At 38.3% G+C, this 20619-nt stretch overlaps 1 long non-coding RNA gene across 1 annotated transcript; it reads right to left on the reverse strand.

Moving 5' to 3' along the window:
• Positions 1-1630: 1630 nt before the first annotated feature.
• LOC145996604 (uncharacterized) lies at positions 1631-16014 on the reverse strand. Its single transcript, XR_014442806.1, has 3 exons — positions 15511-16014; positions 9182-9230; positions 1631-7060 (listed from the first exon to the last, which is right to left on the reverse strand). It is a non-coding gene; the product is annotated as an uncharacterized LOC145996604 (long non-coding RNA).
• Between the last annotated feature and the right edge of the window lie 4605 nt (positions 16015-20619).

Here is a 20619-nt window from a genome sequence, read left to right on the forward strand (position 1 = left end):
ACCATCAGCACAACAGACTCACCAGAGAAATTATTTTTTCATAAAGTCTGTAAAATGTTTGGTATACTGATACCTATAATTTTAGAGAGTTTGATGACTGTCCACTCTAACATAAATATAGTTTGACTAAACCTGAAATTTTGATAAAAATTGTCTTCTTTGAGAAGTACCGCTTAAATCATGTAGTAAGAGGTGCATTGATTAGTTTGATTGCAAGTTTTGAAAAGTGTCATTATTCAACTAAATTCTAGTAACGTTTTCTATGTACTATTTATTGAGAATGTTTTGTGTCCTACATTTTGACTTAATGTCCTACATTTCCCTTACAGCGATCTGGTAACCCTAGTGAAGATACATAGCATTGCTAGCAAAACTATGAAATTTTGTCCCCAAAAAATTCTCATGAACGCAGGCACAACATGAATCCCCCCCTGTGGGCATCCCTGTCAAACACACAACTACAGATCACCATCAGGATATGAATCTGTAATCACAGAATGCCATTTCTCAAGTGTTCTACACCTTCCAGAAGGAACTCCACTGGAACAAGTGTTCCCTTTTGGTTCCTTGTCTCAACCAAAGAACTAGAATGTCCATGGACTCACACTCCTTGGTTGAAAGGCTGTCAGTCAGTGACTGTGAACATGCCGAACTCTTGAATACTATTGTCCTGAGTGAAACATGACTTACTCCATCACCCCATTCCATTAACAATTTTCTTCTTTAAAAAGGAAACTCAATGTATTTGTCTGTATTCAAGAAAAGATCGTTGTGTCTGTGAAAACACATGTTTAGGGCACAGAATTGAACAACGGGAGTGATATTCAGAAATACATTACGTAAAAAAAGTATGCATCTAATATGGTACTCCCTCCTTCACAATATAGGCAGAATGAAATTACTACTGTTTAATATTAATCATACACTTCAAAGCTCATATAGCATTAAGAACAATGATCTCTGAACAATATCTGAGTAAAAGAAAATTCCGAAAAGTACAGTGCAGCTGGGTATTGGTAAAAATAAAATCTACTGGTACAGATCTTGGTTCAAAAGTGATAAAGAGGTCTGTGTGATTCCATTGAATCCAAAAATTCTAATTTCATTAAATGTAATGGTATGGTATATACACTGTTTAATATATTCAATTCAAGGTGTGGAGTTTTCATTTGCCAATTTTAGGCTCTAACTATTATCTTGAAAAAGTAAATTATGACACAATTAACATCAAAATGAAAAACCAAAACATAATTTATGCATCATCGGTTAAAAATCTGGGCCTTACTTTTGATCCAAATTTTTCCTGGTCAGCGCATATCTCAGCGCAGTGCACAAAAGCACTAACAATAATGAGATCATTCTACAGGAGAAGATACTTTTTCACTAGAGAAACGAAATTATCTCTCATAGAAACTCTAACATATCCTATTTTTGATTACTGTGGTGTGGTGTACGGCATGAATTAACAACGTAAAATATCGAACAGAATGCAAAAAATTACAGAATTCTTGCATTCGTTACGTACTGTCGATCAGGAGAAATCAGCCCATCCTACACTTGCTCAATACAAACAAAATTCTTAACATGTCTAGGCGACGTCTTCTGCATAATGCAACGCCAAGGGGCTTTGACGTCACTTGGGGTTTTGCTCAGGGTGGTTCATGGATACTTCAATAGTACATTTGTTTAATGTTTATTTTCTCTTTAATTTACACAAGGTTCCGTAAGTTCGGATATATAAGACCAGAATTGCGTATGTAGCATAATGCCCGGCCTCTAATACACTATGTTCTAAAATACTAAGTTATAAAGTCTAAGTTCTAAGTTCTAATCCTATAAGTAACTGAATGGAGATAATCTAAGGCGCCATACTATAGAAGAATATAGTAAAGTCCTTTTTACCTAAGATTGGCAGAAGCGACACCATCAGCGTCAGGCAGCAATTCCCCTGGTACAGGATGCTGTTTTCCTAAAGGGGGGTTTTTTATACCATTTCAGTCAGCGTGTCTCGATACTTGCCCTAACCTTCAAGAGACCTTTTCTATTCCAGTGGCCATTTTCGCATAAGTCCATTTCCTACTGTCTTGCCCTTCAGAGGACAAGCTATCAGGGCGATCACTATTTCATGCACGTGGAGGGGTTGGGGGGTCCACATGTGCATGTGGAGACCTTGGTTGAGGACACTAGCGATTGCTATCTGACCTCGTCTCCTCTAATGACAGATTATCTCACTCTTGTGTTTGCTAGGCCACATCCTGTTATTTAACTGTGTTGTTTACCAAAATAAGGGAAAGATGCTATCTTTCCTTTGACTTTTCCTAGAGGAAGTATCGGACTCGCTATCTCTGTGGCTTGTTTGGCAGAAGCCTGCACAATAAGGATTTTACTTAATGCAACTAATTGTTTGAGACTAGTGTCACTATTGCCAATACAAAAATAATTTTGCCCGTTACATAACTCCCCACCTTATCTTAGATGGTCTCCATCTAATGTCAGTTACGTCCTAAAATTCAACTGCCCTCGTATATGGCAAAAGATTTAAAAGAAATAATAATTATATAAAGAAATTAAAAATTGAAAATAATAATAAAGTGGAATAATAATGAAACTGAATAACAAAACAAACTGATAATGTAATAATAATAAAATACCAGAAATAATAATAAATGGATATTGATACTAGTGAATCATATAGAGGGCATATCACTTAAATTTATGCACTGCATAATCCTAACTATTTTCCTCAAGTCCTAACTGTTTAACTATAATTAAAAATGTAGGTTCTCATTGATCCTGACTAAATATCAATATACTCATCAATTACATTATTCAATCTATGAGGATCTTAAGATCCTAGTTACTTAACCTAGATAGTTATGAATTACACAACGTCTGTGTAATGTTACAGTACACTTCTTACATATTGAACATTATATATAAGTGTTTTCTTCTTTTGTTGCAATCATTGATTTTGTTTACATGATAGTCGTAAGTTTCACATCTAAGTGTGTGTACTACTCCTTCATTGCACATAGGAGTTAAGAATGGTTTATACATTATGTATTTCGTTGATTACAATTTTACTCATCGTTTATTTCCTGAAGAAGTCCGTTTTCCTTATATGTCAATAAATTGAATTCTGAATGTCACTGCATGGAAAGTTCCAACTGGAGACTGCATTCAGAGGAATTGAAATATGTTGGGGTCACACAACAGGTTGTCACTGGGGATGGAAGTATGCCTGGGTCAATCTGAAGTTGTCTGGATACAACTGGAATATTTTGGGGCGAATCTCAATTCACCGGGGGTAGTGCTGACGTCGATGTTACTGGGTAGAGTAAGTTCTCTCTGGCCGGGTCATTGGTTGTCCGACTCTGGAATATGGCAGCATCATCCACTCAAACAATGGAATGGAAATGGAATCTGTAACTGAGAAGCATCTATAAACAAGTTGATTTTTCTTAGCCTTCCAAAATACATTCGTATATAGGTGGGCCTTTCGGGGCCTCATATGAGGGTGGCCTTATAGCGGTTGCTCTCATGGCAACTGGTACATTAACATTTCTACGTTTTCTGACATTTATGCGATATATAATCCAGAAAATAAGACTGAACAAGACACAAGTCATTAAGGAGAGCCAAATATATATAAGCAATTTGGAATCTGATTTGTTACCTTCTGGAAGTTCTATGGCAGTCGAAATTCTACAGATAGGGGTATCTTGTATATCTAGGGTGCATTCATAGCTTGTTTTATTAGTCTGGGAGTAATCTACCCAATTAATAGGTAATATCCTCGAAATTTGGGCTTTCGTCGGGTTTGGAAGTATACATGGGAATTGAGCTTGATAACATGCATTAAAGATGCAAAGATTGCACTGACATCCTAATTGGATCACTAGTGTTCCAAAAGGAGATTCTCGTTGAAAACTGAAAAGAATACTTTCACATTTTACATTAATTTCAACATTAGAAGGGATTAATAAAAGGTAAGTGGAAACATTAAACAGAATTGGAGAAATAATCCATGGATTTTCAATGCATTTCAAGGGACAGTATTTTACTTGATTAGGTACGTCGTTTTGAATATTTGAAAGTATGCATCGATTTTCGGGAGTGTACATATCTCTAAAGGGAGTTATAAAACAGAGGGTGTCTTGAGAAAAATCACAAAGAGGTTTGTATAGTGTTTCACTTTTGGTGTCATATACAACGTTAGAAGTGGACAGAGGTGTAATGCAAGTCCTTTCGTAGTATTGAAAAGGTAACGGTCTAAAGTTATATGCAATATAAATTGCAGACTTGTGCACAAGTGGTACTTTAACAGCTACTAAAGCAGTGGTGGAACTAATAGTACACTCTACTATGGGGATATTATAATATTGTCCTAATTTACTCATAGGAATAGCTAAAGTATAGTTATAGTTACTTGTTCTTCGGACTACAGTCTTTAGGTGATCTTGCAATAATTGGAATGAAATTAATGCGGGATGTGGAATTTTACTTTGGCAAGAGGAGGTAAGAACATGAAATAACTCGGGCACGTCGTTCAGGGGTAAGTCCTTAATAGTAACCCAATTTTGGGCCGGAAAGTATTGTATGCGGTCGTAAATTTCATTAATGTCTGTGTCTTTTAAGAATAAAGTCCTTATATGTGTTTTAGTGGCTCTAAAATAACTCCATCCTTGTACTGCTGGGTCGGTTAAAATGGAAGTATTCCCTAGTGAAGCGGGTAATTTTTCCCAATCTAGATAAATTGAAGTGATGGGAGTATACTGCAATCGATATATCAAGGGAACTGAAGTTTCATATAGAATGGGAGAGTCCACTTGATTTTTATATAGGCTAGAAGTTATAAAAGTTCTCATGGTTAGTCCATTAATAGTGGGGGCGAGAGACATCATAAGGAGTAAATGTACGGTCAGTCATGCTGTCATGGTTAAATGTGCTGGAACGCGTCCAGGATTGTGTGTACGTGGAGCAGGTTTAGGTATTGGCCTATTCCTATTTGGAATATGGAGTCTAGGAGCTTCGTCGTTCATGAAAAAGATAGGATTAGGATGAGAGTGATTGATTCGATTAAGCATTGGAGTTGCATTGCAGCAACATTTCTTGTACTGTTTCCCTATCCAATACAGGATTATCCCAAACAAAATAAGAATTAGTGAGACTATTATATAGGTAAGAATATCATCGAATGTATCTAGTCCAAAACTTAAGGCTTCAACATTGTTAATTTGATTAAGAGCAACCATTTGAGTGGTTAACAGTCGAAATTTATATATAGTCCATGCAATCAAAATAGTGAGACCTATGTTCCATATTATTATAAGTGAAGTTTTAACATGATTGTTTCCAGGATAAAGAAGTTTTGGCAAGTCTTCTAAGTTGTCTAAATTACTTATGTCATTAGTCATGGGTTCAGTTTGAGTTGTAATCTTTAAGAAAGGAATCTTTTCTGGCCACGCTGTATCTAAACAATCGTTAAAGTGTTTAAATTCAGCAGCTTTTGTCCCGGCAAATAATACATCGATCTTCATGGTTGGAATTTTTCCCCATGAGGCAGGTAATATGTGATAGAATTTAATATCATCGCTTGTTTTGCTTGAACAAGGAAAAGTTCGGGGAATGAATGTTTCTTGAGTTATAGTGAGAGAGCAGTGGCAAGGCAATGTTATTTCTAATGCTCCTGGTTCGTTAGCATATGTATGGAGATTAAACGTCTCGTTATGACACTCGCCTGTTATCACTAAGGGCGGATTCGTTATGACATAATGGTCTGGAGCTATTTCAGTAATGATAACATTATTTCCGTCGTAGCACTGAAACATGCAGTGTCCTGCTAGTTCTTTTATAGTGGCACCTTGTCGTATTTTTTGTGCACAAGAGTTTCCTAACGTTGCATCGTGACCATAACGTGGGATGTAACACATTGGTGAATTGTGTGGATCACATGTGGATAAAAAGGTTCCTGATAATAGTCGAATAGATTGAGAACTTGTTGCTGAAAACAGAGGTGGGTGTATTATATTGCAAGTATTATTTTCCCATCGAAAAGGAACTGCTAGGAATTCCTCTAATATTACATTTTCACCAATTCTCGTAATGGGGATTTTCAGATTAATTGCCACTTGTGTTGTTGTGAATAAACAGTGGGCCAAGGGCATGGTGTAATACTTCATTAATTGAGAAATTGGAACAGCTAATTGGTAACCCTTTTTCCCTAAGGAAAATTGTAAACGTTTTAAATCTCTTCTCAAAACCTGAGGTGTGATTAAAATTAAGGGAATTTTATTAGCAAAACATGAGGTTCTTATTTCTCTTAATTCTGAATTTCTGGAGTTACTTAGAATTATTTGATGTAAAATAACTGACTGTAAGGCAAGACGATAGAATTTATATGTGGTAGCATTTTCATCCCTAATTAATTCTGAAGATACATCCATAATTCTAGTTCGTAGGAGATTTATTTGTTTCTCCATGGTTACTAGTGTATCGTTTGTCTGACTAATGGACTCACGAATCTGAGTTCTTATGACATGTAGTTGCTGGTGTTCTCCTTTTAAGCTTGAAGTGATTTTATGAAGTTCTGCATTAAGTGTTCGTTCGTTTACTAAGAGTTGTTGGAATTGTTGTTCACTGACAATTCCACAACACCAACTTGCAAAGTTTCCAATGAAATTTAGACCTAAGCCTCTCTTAACTCTTTCAAAGTCATCTGTTGGAGTGTTGAATACTATTCCTGTGGTATTTAGATGCGTTAACATTAAAGATTGATATTCACTTACCAATTTATCCAGTGTATTGAACACCTGCATATCATGATATGCGTCTACCTGATTGATCTGTACCCCTTTGGTAAGATCCAGTATTGCTGGGTTGATTACCATAGGTGGTGTGAGATCTTCGGTGTATGTCAGAGGGACACTCCCCTCGTATAGTGTCACCTGCGGAAGCTGTTTCCAGTATGCTCCAGGCATCAGTTTTATGGTCGGGCTAGACCACGTCCAGTCCAAAATAAAAAGTAACAGAAGGAGTGACATCATGGACATTTCTGGAACTAAAAAACGTATGAGTGGCACAATTCTCACTAAGAATTACTCCCCGTAACAGGTATTGCTTCGTCTCGAAGCAAGGAAGAAACAAATCTCTGAGAAAGATTGATTAACATAAACTATATAGATAAAATAACACAAGAATTCAAATAAACAGTAACACATGAAAATGGAATAATAAACTTAACCTAAAGAATTTACATTTGAATGGAGGCATATGAAAACGTTATTCCTCATATAGGCCTAGACGGGCCTCCAGATATAAGGGCCAATAATGGAATATACCATCCTTCAAATCGAAGTGTGTGTGTAGGGTCCAAAGGTCACCTGCATTCTTAATGATTCGGCGAATACCTCCTCCGAAAGACTGTGTAAAGTCTCGAAGCCAGTCCTCTCGCCAGGTGAGAGAGGGAAGGCGTGCTAATGCAAGTCTCAAAAACATGATGAGGTCAGAAATGACAAAAAAGTAGGAGGGGGTTCCTCGAGGCAAGACTATATCTAACACGTTAAATCCGGCATGAATGTAGGGGTTGCGGGGTGCAACAAACATCATGGGAAAATCAAAGACCAGGAAATTGTAGAGGAGGGCCTCTACTTCACCATCGTAGGTGGGTGGAACAAATAAAAGTTGGATATCCACCGCATCTGTCATTCGTACTGGTTGCGGTGATGGAAAAATATCTGGTAAGTCAAAATCAAACTCGGAAGGAGATGTGAATGGGATGCTCTCATCCAAAGGCACATCAATACCAAGTAAATCATTCCCTACTGGAGAATGAAGAAATGGAATTGTAGAGAGACTGGAAATACTTACTTCATCTGCTTCATCCATCTCTACATCCATTGTGGAGTTAATTTGGTTAATAAGCAAAAAAGTCCAAGGTCTTATCAGCGATACGAAAGTCGCAATCAAACTTCCAGTTCAATGAGTATGTCTCATAACATGTAGCTACAAAATCACGTAACTTTAGAAATGATGAAAACAAAAAGTCCTCTTTTTCTGTCAAAGTAGCGTCGCAGGCTTGGACGTATTTAATGAACAACAAAAGTTCACTTTGAAGTGCGTCCTCACATACATAAGAGGCAATATTGCCTACTGCTGGCAAGGTAAAAACATCATATCCCAACCTGGTTATCCAAGTATCTACGTTAATAGCCATTACCTGAACAAGGGGGAATAAAGTTTCAAATTCTGACACTTAAAAGGATTACTTATTGAATACAGAATCTAAGGCTACAGAGGCGTTACTTATCAAATCAATCGCGATATACAAAATAAACACTATGCTGGAAATAGAGGTGTGCTTGGTAATGAAAATAACTTTATGGAATGTATAGGCCTATACAAAAAATGGTAGTAGGTATTGTCAGAAATGGAGACATCACTTAAGGAGTAGCCCTCTGCAAGAATTCATCCAGGTCTTTTAGGAACTGTATTACTTCGTCATTTGTTTTAGAGTCGGCGTGAATAGGAAATTGTCTGTAAATGCCTGCTTTAATGTGCATGCGCACAAAGTTGCGAACAATTTCTGTGCAATCTTCAAAAAATTTCGTCGCTGTTTGTGTCTTGTACATAAGCAATAAATACTGGTTGATTTTCTTAATTTTATGGGTTTCGAGCACTTTAGAAACTGGTACATTTAATTGGGTCGCTAGTTCCTCAACAACCGACTGAAATTGGGGTCCATCGGAAGTAATTAGCAATGCAACATCGTCTACAATAATTTTACCGTGAGACATAAGGAGAGTCAAAATAAGCCAAAATACATTACATCTAATTTACTAACACACAATTAGAGTATAAGAAACAATAGATTATAATCTCGAAGCTAGTATCATACAGCAAGATTGGAGTTTCCTTATAATAAATAATAAAAATGGCTAAAGAAAGCGATATTTCGTCATCTGTCGTAAAAAAAACGTAGGTCAGTCGTGTTTAATAAAAATTGAAAAGTAGGATGCAAGGCTATGTACTTGTATCGTGTAGCAAGGCGCCCTAATTGGATATTATCCCACGAGGAGGATGTTCAACTGAGAAAATAAAATAAGCCGAGTTTAGCGAGGTAAATAAAAGTTCTGCTGCTAATAGCCGATCAGGCAATGGAAGGAAAAAATCACATTCATACCTTCGGTTTTCTAATGCCGTGTGTTATAGTATATTCAAAATTGTAATTCCTGAAAATAAAAAAAAAGTAATGTATTCATTTGCAGAAACGAGGAGGATAAAGAAAACAATTGCATGTATTTTCGCTTGGGTGTTTTATAGCGTTGAAATTGACGAAGTCTTCACGGTTCCTGCCGGAAGTAGATAAGATTAGCTCGGTCGCTGCAGTCTTCCGAGCATTATCAAAGGGAGGAGGAAAATTAGCCTGGCTTTGTTATGAGCTCAAGATTGAACGAAGGGTTTCGGGTTGGAATTTTAGCTAGCTTAGCGTTCGATCTTTTCTCATATACAGGGCTATTCAGCAAAAAATAAACAATTTTCAAGATTTATAGATTTCATGATAGGGGCTTGAAATTTGAAAGGTATGACATCTACCACTTAAGCTTTAAGAATCTGATGCGTATTTACACATCGAGTTACCTTTGTAATCCTTTTATGTCCCTTACGCTATATCTCGTGACCAAAATTTCTTCATTCGAGCTAGATTAACTCGTAAGACCTTTTTACCTTTGACTTTCTCTACGTCGTATACATTTCTACCTCTAATATGAATTATGCGGTACGGACCGTCATATTTTCGTCTTAGCTTATCTGAAAGACCTTTTTTCTTTGCTGGCATGTGTATCATGACCAGATCGTCGATTGCATAAGCTGGTTTTTGTCTATTAGCGTCGAAACGTCGTTTCCCTTGTTGATGGCGTTTATCCTGCCTTTCTTTAGTTATTTCCTGCACTGAAAGTAAGTGTTTCCGAAAGCTATCGGAAAATGGGTCTGTGGGGTTTGCATTTAAACCAACTTCTAGAGGAAATTGGGGCTTTCGTCCGAACATAATTTCATAGGGCGAAAAACCTATTCCTTCTAATGGACTGCAATTATAAGCATACACACAAAGATCGAGGTATGAGACCCAATCTTTTTGGTTTTTGGAGATATACTTACTTATCATTGTGGCCATAGTATGATTTAACTTTTCTACCTTTCCGTTAGTTTGAGGGTGGTAACCACTTGTATTCAAATGTTTAATTTTTAGTTCTGCCAGCACATTTTCGACCAGGGCCGCTTGATATACAGATCCTCGATCTGTTAGTATAGACCGAATGGGGCCGAAAACTGTAAAGATTTTATGAACAAAGAATTTCGCGACTTGTTTAGCAGAAATGCTTTTCAGTGGTTGGGCCACGACCCATGAAGATAACAGATCAATACCAAATATGATATACTTGTACCCACAAGAAGAAGTGATCGGGCCAAAGATATCAGAAGACCATCGCTCACCTACATTGCCCAGGGAGAGAGGGTGTAAAAATCCTTGTCGTTTCCCTGTGGGCGTATTCTTTTCTTGGCAAATTGGGCAAGATCGGACGTAATGAAGTACATCCTTACGAGCAGTTTTCCAGTAATAACGCTCAAATACCTTGTGAAGACTTTTGCTCTGTCCTGTATGACCTCCAGTGTATGGACTGTCATGTATATCTGATAAAACATCTGCTATCATATTGGTGGGAATAACTAGCAATTTCCGATTCTTATTTAACCTATATAGGACTCCTTGATCTAATGCATAGTATCTGACGCTAAGGTGGTTTGGATCGCGCTCTTTGAGTGAAATAAGTGTACGTATTTCGGGGTCTGCCAATTGTCTCTTCCTGATTTCTGCTTGTCGCTCATTGGGTTCTGAGTTCGATGGAACGAAAGTGGAATAATTGGGTTGTTCATCATCATCCAACAATTCTACCATGTCTCCGTGATCAACGTAATCTCTCTCTTCATCAGAGAGCTTGGTCACTGGCGACCGGCTGAGGCAATCTGGGACGCAGTGTAAACGTCCTGGCTTGTGTTTTATTTGAAAAGTAAATTCCGAAAGTCGTAGAGCCCAGCGTGATAAGCGCCCTGACAAATCTCGGCTACGCTGGAGCCAACACGCACCTGAATTATCGACCACGGCGGTGAAAAATGTGTCAGTCAAATACTGACGAAAATGCAAAACTGAGAAAACTAAACAATACACTTCCTTTTCGTAAATACTATAATTTACTTGAGCACCTGTGAATAATCGTGAGCAATACGAAATTGGTTGTACCATAGTCTTCTTACTGTTATTAGGGTCAGGTATGCGATGACAAAGGACTGATCCAAAGCCTATTTTACTGGCGTCACAGTGCAATTCTATGGGGAGTTTGGGGTCAAAATGACTTAACACAGGGGCGGATGATAGGCACTGCTTTAACTTATTAAAAGCGGCCAACTGGGTTTCACCCATACGAAATGGGGCTCCTTTTTTAGTCAGGTCAGTTAGGGGTTTGGCTATCAAACTGAAAGAGGGAACGAATCGCCTGAAAAATCCGCAACATCCAAGGAAGCTACGTATCCCTTTCAACGTAGTTGGAGGTGGAAGATCTAAAATGGCAGAAACCTTTTTAGGGTTTACTCCCACTCCATTTCTACCAATAATATGGCCAAGGATTTCAGCCTCTGTATATCCTATACGGCATTTTGAAGGTTTCGCCTTGAGGTTCGATTTCTGTAGGGCGAGAAAAGTTTTCTCTAACCTTTCTAAATGTTGAGGCCAGTCGGGGCTGAAAACAACTATATCGTCCAGAAAAACGCATAGACTGTTCCATTTGAGTCCTGCAAATACTTTATCTACGCATCGTTGAAATGCAGCAGGGGCGTTCGCGAGACCGAAAGGTAACCTACAAAACTCAAACGTACCTTCACTGGATACGAACGCGGTTTTGTGTCTGTCTTCTTCAGCGATTGAAAGTTGCCAATACGCACTGAAAAGGTCTAAATGAGAAATGTACTGGACTCCACTAAGATAATGAATAATATCTTGAATTGTAGGGAGATTCCAAACCTGGACAATCATTTTCTCATTTAATTGTCGATAGTCAATACACATGCGTACAGAATTGTCTCGCTTACCTACCAACAGGATAGGGGCACCGTAAGCGGACTCACTTTCCCGTATAATCCCAAGATCAAGCATTCTATGGATTTCTTGTTTTATAAATTCCCGTTGATTGGGGGACACTCTGTAAGGGGTTCTTCGTACCGGTATGTCATCCTTCAGTGGAATCTTTACTTCGTAAACATTTGTAATTCCCAGTTCTTCAGGTGTTGCTGCAAAACAAGATCTATACTTTTGCAAAAGTTCTATTACTTGTTGCCGTTGTAAAGGTGACAATTCAGGTGAAATATCCACGTCTGTTTTGATATCGAACTCTTTCTCACTTTTCTGCAAGGTACTTTTAAACTGTTCGATATTTATAGCATCTATTTCCTGTAAACTTGAATTTACGGCATTGGAAGAAATATCGACAGGTTCATGTAAAAGTCCAAGAACGTAATTTGCGGGAAGGACTACCGCGAAGTGATTCATATTTATGACTGGAACATAAAGTGTAGTAGTAGTATTAATCAGGAGTCTCGGCATAAGACAACGATGTTGGTCATATAGACCATCATGAGCTTCTAGAATGAAATCTCTATTTGGTGGAACAAATTTGGAAAAAGAAATTGCTAATTCTGCATACTGGTGGGGTTCTAAAGTTACCGTATGCAAAGAGATGGTCTTTAATTTACGTTCCTCTGGGGATCTTTCTTCCCCCTCCTCGCCGCGTGAAGACGGAAGTTGCTCGGGGAGCAGTTTATCAGTTGCGTCACTGGTATCAGGCGATGCAATATGTTCGCTGTTGGGAAAGGTTTTATCTGCGGTTTCGCCTCGAGCTGTTTCCTGTTTTCCCCCAACATGTTTTGTCGAAGAAGATTGATGCAAAGTCCCCTCGTTGCTAGTCTTATTAAAATGAACAAATTTACGAGGCTTTTGTAAAATATGTGGAATAATGATGGTTTCTTTTAGTCTGTGCTCCGAACCGTGAAGTTCATGATTCAGACCCGTATTCCCTTCCAAAACTTTATTGAAACTGTTTGCCTTCTCGCCTTTTCTCAAACTGAGGCCCAGAGTTCGATTCTCTGACTGAACCTTATTTCTATTGTCGTCATTTGGCGTTTCTTGCATCATTGAGCATTTATTATGTTTTTTCTTCTCATATCTATTCCTAATCTCGTCTGAACATGTAGAAACAGTTGCGTCAGTGACATACGGAACAAATGAATGTTTACGTCGATTTAAATGCAAGCCTGAGGGTGTCAAGTGTGTCACGAAGCGATTAAAGAAATCTGCTCCTAATATAATTCTGTTACGCAATGAAGCATTTGCACAAATTGCCAAGGGCATGGTGAATCTATGAGGACCGATCCAAAAATAAAAATCACATACAGGAGTATTTTTGCTAGCTACTCCTGAAAGAGTGGATAACGTAACAGATCCTGTTTTTCGTGCTGTAATAGAAAAATTTGGGGGAAGCATACCAATGAATAAAATACTACAAGTGCTGCCTGTGTCAACTAAGGCAGGAATTTTCTTCCGAAAAATGTTTATGCTAATCGTTGGACGATAATTTTGATATTTCTTTTGCTGTGAGAAGGAAGAACAATTGAATGCACAATGAGGCTGATTATGCAGGGGTTTTATTTTACTTGGGCGTAAGCGACCCCTGAGACGCTCTCCCCTTACACGTTTGGGTTTCCTTGGTATGGAGATGGAGTTCTAGGCTCGCGCTGAGGAGTTTCTCTCTGATTTCTCTCAAAATTTCGGTCGTAGCGGCCTCTGAAATTTTGTCCTCTTATAGAAAAAGTCCCTCTTCCGCGTCCCGTAGAATAAGATCCTCGTTTAGGGCATGCTCTAGCAAAATGGTATCGCGAACCACAAGTGTAGCAAAGTTTTTCATTGTCCCTGTTACTGTTTGGGCGGCCCCTGTAAGATGAACGTCCTCTATTATTTGTGTTTCCACGGAAAGAACTTGCATTGGGGATAGAACCATTTTGTGAACCATTACCAGAACTAGACTGATCCATAGTGTGAACATAACGTGTTTGCTGTCCATTTCGGCCTGTTACATGTCCCTGTTTCTCTGTGTGCCCACGCACAACTTGGGCGTAAGTTTTTGATGCAATTTCGGCCTGTCGTTTTGCACGTTCTAACAGTCGTAAATTAGCAAGCAAGTCATCCAACGTTTTGGATTTCATAGTTATGAGTTTTTCTGTGTCCTTAGCTTCTAACCCGTTACACATGAAGTTTATTTTACCTTCGTCCGTCATGTTGGGATCTGCTTTCTGACATAACTTGAGAATGTCGTAAAAGTAATTTTCAATAGACTCGGTATGTTGCTTTTTCCGTGCTGCTAATTCAAGATATGCCTGGCCTACAGGTAATAGCGGCTGAAATGCTTTGGTAAGAGTTTCCTCAATCTGCGCAAATCCCGCTAAGTTTTCTAACATGGTCCGGTTTAAATCCCAGTATGCAAGAGCACTTTTCTTTAGATATGCCGGTAAAAACATAACTTTCTGTGCTTCGGTCCATCCCAAAATGTTAGCTACTCTATTGTAAGTGTTAAAAAATTCGGTAATACTTTCACCTGGATCTGCGTTAAAATTGTCTGGTTGTATAGAAGGAACTCGTGCATAACTGGGTGTTGTAGTGGCAGCTTCACCACTACCGCTTTGTGTATGGTCTGGCATTGTACCTGCGGTATCGCGATCCTCAGGGAGAGGTGTTCGTAATGCTTCTGCGGAACACCCAGGGAGAGGGCACGTTATACGGGCACTAAGAAGGGGTTTGGTGTCACCGGATGCCTGTTGGCGTGTTAAAACCATGAAAGGGGAAAGTCAACTGAACACAAAAGTGGGAATTCAAGAATCGAAACAACGACCAGATCGAAACGAATGGAATCCATACGAAAGAACATAACGACAACACAACCAATCTAATGGACAACACCTAATCGCCCAGAGACAAAACAATAAAAGGACCAACAACAGAGAGACAACACACCCATGTGTATGAAATACCACATAACAACAAAAAGAACCAAATAGGTACCAGAATACTACCCTCCGCCGCAATATGGCAGAGAAAGCCGCACCTCCACCACTTATGCAACGCCAAGGGGCTTTGACGTCACTTGGGGTTTTGCTCAGGGTGGTTCATGGATACTTCAATAGTACATTTGTTTAATGTTTATTTTCTCTTTAATTTACACAAGGTTCCGTAAGTTCGGATATATAAGACCAGAATTGCGTATGTAGCATAATGCCCGGCCTCTAATACACTATGTTCTAAAATACTAAGTTATAAAGTCTAAGTTCTAAGTTCTAATCCTATAAGTAACTGAATGGAGATAATCTAAGGCGCCATACTATAGAAGAATATAGTAAAGTCCTTTTTACCTAAGATTGGCAGAAGCGACACCATCAGCGTCAGGCAGCAATTCCCCTGGTACAGGATGCTGTTTTCCTAAAGGGGGGTTTTTTATACCATTTCAGTCAGCGTGTCTCGATACTTGCCCTAACCTTCAAGAGACCTTTTCTATTCCAGTGGCCATTTTCGCATAAGTCCATTTCCTACTGTCTTGCCCTTCAGAGGACAAGCTATCAGGGCGATCACTATTTCATGCACGTGGAGGGGTTGGGGGGTCCACATGTGCATGTGGAGACCTTGGTTGAGGACACTAGCGATTGCTATCTGACCTCGTCTCCTCTAATGACAGATTATCTCACTCTTGTGTTTGCTAGGCCACATCCTGTTATTTAACTGTGTTGTTTACCAAAATAAGGGAAAGATGCTATCTTTCCTTTGACTTTTCCTAGAGGAAGTATCGGACTCGCTATCTCTGTGGCTTGTTTGGCAGAAGCCTGCACAATAAGGATTTTACTTAATGCAACTAATTGTTTGAGACTAGTGTCACTATTGCCAATACAAAAATAATTTTGCCCGTTACAATAAGTGTTCTACAATATATAAGGAGTTAAAATTGCAAACACCTCCACGAGAAACTGACATTTAGAAATTCCATACATCCATACAATACTAGAGGTCAGTGAAAAATCGACATTCCCCGCCACTCTGCTGTCAGCTTCGAACGCTCCTTCTCCCTCTGGTCTGCAAAGGTTTGCTATGCTCTTCCCGATTATGTTCTTTTGCTACAACACCCAAAAACTTCAAACATCAAACAAGTCATATTATATTTATTGCAAAGACAACAATTGAGCATTAGCTCGTAGGGATAAGCAACATGAATCAAGTAAAGTAAAAACATGTATTTTGCAAACACTTATCTGACACAACGAATATTTCAAACTGCGTGCATGCTATTTTAGTCTCAATTTGGAAACAGCGTATGTACACGTGTGTATGGGTGTGCATGTGTGTGTGTGTTAATGTATCTGTCATTGCATTCTCTTAAAATTTTATTATTTTTCATTGATGTCAAATTCATTCATGTTATGTTATATATTTGATTCCAGTATTATAAATATATGTATTGTAACTTTTAATCAACAGAGTTAGGTGGTAGAACAGCCCAAGTCTGAATCTCGCTCTGTAGCAAATAAAAATACTTTTCAATTCAAATGGATTCAATTTCCACATACTCAGGCTTCAAATACATCTACAAACAGAAGTCATAAATGTTACGGAATATACTATTCTACAAAAAAATTGTTAATTATAAGAATTTCAAACTCTAATTTACACAATCAACTTCATGATATCTTGCAATAATAGATTGTTCTGCAAAGGGCAGTAACAAAGTAACTGTATTGAGAGAATTTTGTTATATTTTCAATGCAGTTTTCTTTTCTTTCCTTCCTGGATAAAAATAAAAGTTAAACTGTGAAAAACTTACCTCGGGGCATTTGAAAATGTATGAATTCATTTGGAATTTCAAAAGTTGCAATTGTTTACATAGAATTCACGCATAATTAGCCACCCTGATTTAGTATAGTTGTTGCACAAAACATATATTTCACTATGTATAAATGTTCTGATGTGTATAATTGTTACAGTATTGTACCATCACGATCAAGGGGGAGGGGGACTGTAAGATTATTGGAAGTAGTCTTAACTTTGTCTTTATTATGGTATTCAATAAATCTGAGGCTCAAGTAAAGTTTTCATTCATTTTGTTGAAACTTCTATGCAAAAACTACAGATGATACTATAGGAAAATAAAATTGATAATTTTTGTATCATACTGCCCTTCCTCCTTGTGTGCAGGTCACATTTTTTCATTTGAATTTATTTTGCTATGAAGTTGTAACCAATGTTTTAAGTCACCCTCCTTGTGTAAAGAAATTGCTCCCCTCGGTGACAATGGATTGTTCGATCAACACTGGTTGGCGGTATGTTGAGAGATAAAAAAGAAAAAGAAGGAAGATAACGGGTGGGAGAGCACCAACGGTTTTCTTAGTGAGTCCGCATGGTGAGCTTGCACCGAATAATTAATTGCGGTTTACAGCATGTATTAACTAATACTGTTTTAGAGGTATTTTATCGTGTGGACTTGAAATTGAACAAGACCTAGACAATTTAGTATTGTGTCTTGTTTCTAAGGTACTTTACAGACAAGATTACGTTCATAAAATATACTTTTGTGTGATCGTAATCACAAGAAGGAATCCATATAAAGTTTACTACACAGTTAGTGAGGAACGGATCCAGCTTTAACGTGGTGTATAAAGCAACAAGAAAAAATCTAATGAAGAGGAGAACAAGTACTTACCAGTGTTTAGTGTTCGTGTGAGTGCATGTGAAAGAAGAATAATACTTGATAGATTAGAATGAAGTCGTAGTTTATTATTGTGAGTATACGCAGTAAAAATATTGTTTATTAATTGTAATCTTGAATTGTCTGATAACGATAAATAGCCAAAGTTTCGGCTTAATCTATGTATTGAGTAGGATCTTGTAAACCACAGAAAGCCGAGTATCAGGGTCCTTTATGTAAATAAATATTTGTAAGGGTATTATTTAAATATGTAAAATATATAAAAAAACAAAATATACCTATCTGCATTGTAAAATCTCACATGTATACAAGGTAACCAAAAAAGTTCTTTCCGTTTTTGACGTCCCATTAATCATGCGCTCACAGAGAGGAAACGAAATGATGCACGTGCCTGCCAAGCAATCGGGAGTTAGTCTGACCATCGACTGTCAGTAATACAGGCACGTTGCGCACACACAGCAGGTATAGCTCATCCAGTGTCAAAGAGAAATGGAGGTATCGAAGCAGCTTGTTCACGTGTGTTTGCTGTATGACTTTAAAGTGGGCTTGTCAGCTGCCACATAAAGTTCGCCGCAATTGCCAGGCATTTGGGGAGAATGCTGTGAACGAACGCACTGCCAGGCATTGGTTCCAGAAATTCCATTCGGAAGATGTGAGCCTTTCGGATGAACCTCGCAGTGGACGACCACACGTGTTGGATGACGAGGCCCTGAAAGCAGCCATCGAGGAGGACAGTGGTCTTGTGTGTGATGAACTTGCAGAAAGGTTCCATGTTTCCGCTGAAACAGTCAGACTGCACGTGCATGGGATAGGGAAGTCAAACAAGTTAAGCAAGTGGGTACCCCACACATTGTCGGCAGCCAACAAGGAACAACGAGTGACAGCCTGTTTATCCCTGCTCACTCAGCACCTGAACACACCCATATTTGATCGCCTGCTCACTGGTGACGAATAGTGGGTCCTCTATGACACTCCCAACCGTACCACACATTGATTGTCGCCACGTGACACTGTTCCTCACATCTCAAGACCACCTCTGCACCCTCGAAAGGTTATGCTCTCTGTATGGTAGAATTGTTGGCAAGTGGTGCATTAGGAGCTCCTTCCAGCTGGTCAGTGCTGACCTCTACACTCAACAGTTGCAAAGGGTGCACCATGCATTGCGACAGAAGGAGCCGGCATTGGAGAATGACAAGGGTGTGCTGTTCTTCCACGACAATGCCAAGCCACATGTGGCAAAGAGGACCCGGGAGACCCTTCAGCAACTTGGCTGGGAGACACTGTGCCATCCACCATATTCACCGGACCTTGAACCAACAGATTACCACCTCTTTCATTCCGTCGACAACCACCTCCGTGGGAGATCCTTCGCAAATGAGGGAGACCTGCGGAACGCACTCACGGACTTCTTTGCATCCAAGCCTGCCGGGTTTTATCACCAGGGTATTGTGCAGCTGCAGAAATGTTGGCAAAAGGTGTTGGATGCTGATGGAGATTACATCGAAACCTAAAGGTACATACAGTCCACTGTATTGATCTTTGTTTATCACTGCTCTAGAACGGCAAGAACTTCTCTTTGATACCTTGTATTAAGAATCTAACCTCAAAATTAAACAATTAAAAGGCTTCTTCTTTATGTGAAACCTAATATGTAAATAATATGTGGAAGTTTAAAGTTGGGATTTAAAAGGGTTCTCATTGTGATTAATACTTAGAACTGTGTTTTAAACACCAATCTTCTCAAGTTTTCACAATACAACAAATAATACAATCATATATAGTGTTTTATTATAAAAAGACAAAATATTGCATGCAGAGTGCAAACTAGAAAACAAAACATATTTTTAAGGTTCTGCCAGCTCACATAAATCAGTGAAATTATATGGTGATTTCTCAAGAATGGAAATTTTTCAAATATACTCATATTACATGTTATAACTTACAGAATTCTTCAACATGCATAAAACAATATATTAATTCTCATTCGCTCAGAGTAACTCTAAAACAAACACAAACTTGATCACAAATTCAGTGCGATTCAAAAGTGTGGAATAACCCATATAATTTCTTCAGATATCACTGTACATAAGTGGAAACATATGAAGTAACTGGAAGACAACTTGCATCATCCCTATACAACATTTCAATTCAACTTAACGTCTTCAAATGGGAATAAGGGGCAAGTGACAGACACATCAAAATCATGTGAAATTTTCTGGCAAAGAGAATGGTGAAAACCATTTAACAATGTCTTTAATCATTATCAATTTATTCAATGTTAAGGATAAAGACTGCCATTGTTGTGTGCATGCTATTCATCAATGTTTGTTCCTTGTTATGCAGTGAACCAAGATGATATTGATCAAAGAGCACATTGACACTAGCTTACATTGTGGTGAACAGATTTCAAGGAAAATTTCACATCTCTTCAACTGAAGACACACTGAGAGGTTACTGGCCAATTGTTCGTAGTGCAGTGGTGAAACTCGTCCAGAAGTTAATGCAAAGGGAAAGTGTGTGTGGTCACTATCAAGCAGCAACCATTGTTCTGGCAATGCTTGTGAAAACAGTTCTGTAGGAATGCTGATATTGTTGAAATTTAGGAGAACATCTGGAAAAAAGTCAAAAGATGAAAATTAAATTCATCAATTTTATGTTCAAATTAAATGTTACAATATTAATTTTTTTCAGTGAGAGAAACATCTTTTTAAGAGCTACAATCAGTGGTTTATAAATATCATTTTAACATGTTGTATTATGTAATCTGCTG

The sequence above is a fragment of the Lepisma saccharinum genome, chromosome 12 (genome assembly GCF_977018435.1).
Source record: "Lepisma saccharinum chromosome 12, izLepSacc3.1, whole genome shotgun sequence".
Classification (NCBI taxonomy): Eukaryota; Metazoa; Arthropoda; class Insecta; order Zygentoma; family Lepismatidae; genus Lepisma; species Lepisma saccharinum.